At 47.0% G+C, this 1329-nt stretch overlaps 1 pseudogene; it reads right to left on the reverse strand.

The window, feature by feature from the left end:
* Positions 1-378: 378 nt before the first annotated feature.
* LOC116533403 lies at positions 379-1055 on the reverse strand (annotated as a pseudogene).
* Positions 1056-1329: the final 274 nt, after the last annotated feature.

Genomic DNA, 1329 nt, shown 5'->3' on the forward strand with positions numbered 1-1329 from the left:
GTGTGTGTGTGTGTGTGTGTGTGTGTGTGTGTGTGTGTGTAAGGTTATCTTTTTTTTTGAGGAGTTTCGCTCTTGTTGTCAGGCTGCAGTGCAGTGGTGCAATCTCGACTCACTAAACCCTCCACCCAGTGGTTTCAAGCGATTCTCCTGCCTCAGTCTCCTAAGTAGCTGGGATTACAGGCACGTGCTACCACGCCTGGCTAAATTTTTGTATTTTTAGTAGAGATGGGGTTTCACCCTGTTGTTCAGTCTGCTCTCAAACTCCTGGCCTCAGGTGATCCACCCGTCTCAGCCTCCCAAAGTGCTGGGAGTACAGGCGTGAGACACTGTACCCAGCTGATTGTCTTTTTTTTTTTTTTTCATAAATTAACCCATTTATTATAGGCTAGTGATGTCTCAAAGAGGAGAGGAGCCTCCACTGGTCTTTAATCCTTTAGTCCTCGGATGGCGGACTTCACTGTGACAGCAGAAGTGGTGTCAGAGGTCCAGGCAGAGGTCCTTGATGTGCTGGCTGATTTCAATTTTCTTCACCATTTTCTGGAGGGAGGCACCGTAGCAAGTCCCATATTTACCAACCATTCCGACTTTCGTGGTGCGTTCAACCATGTCACAGCCGACTAGGTTCGAGCCCAGAGAACTGAGGTTCTCTTTTTACATTAAAAATATGTATGTCAAAAAAAGAACAAAAGCAACTTCTAATGCCAAGTGAAATCATACAGTTTTCCAGTGAAATTGCATCTGAGCGTGCTATTTCCTCTCGGGCACCTGGAATCTCTATTGTTATTTACTTCTGCTGGGACCCTCTCTGTTCGCCCTGGTTCAGCTGCCCTCCAAACCCGACTGAGCCCAGAGCTGCTCCCACAGTCACGCTGTGTCTGCACTAGGTGGTCTCTGGCAATCACCACTGCTAGTGTTGCCTGCCCCACTCCGTTTCAAATTCTCTCTGGATAGCGGTTCTATTTTATTTTTTGACAACTGTCATTGTTAGAAAATTTATCTTCTAATCAAACGAGCTCTGTCTTCTCGTCGTCCTCACTATGCCCAGTTTGCTCTATGCCCTTCAAACAGACATGGCTTGCAGGCAAATGGTAGCTGGCATTGAACAGAAGGTGGGATTTTGATCCTCAGGCATCTGCTCCTGGCCACTTCTCCCCCTGACCCTGGATCTCAGCTTTCCTAGTCCCTTGACCTGTCTTATTCTGGTTCCTCACTTCATTTGCATTTTCACTGAAACTTTGTCATTCACCACCCAATGGACTGTCTTCTGCAGCTTTTTCTTGAAGCTTTCTCTAGGGTATGACTCCTAGTGTTGCCTCTGGTCTCACGGAT

This window comes from Sapajus apella, unplaced genomic scaffold (genome assembly GCF_009761245.1).
Source record: "Sapajus apella isolate SASKATOON/1434 unplaced genomic scaffold, GSC_monkey_1.0 scaffold82, whole genome shotgun sequence".
Classification (NCBI taxonomy): domain Eukaryota; kingdom Metazoa; phylum Chordata; class Mammalia; order Primates; family Cebidae; genus Sapajus; species Sapajus apella.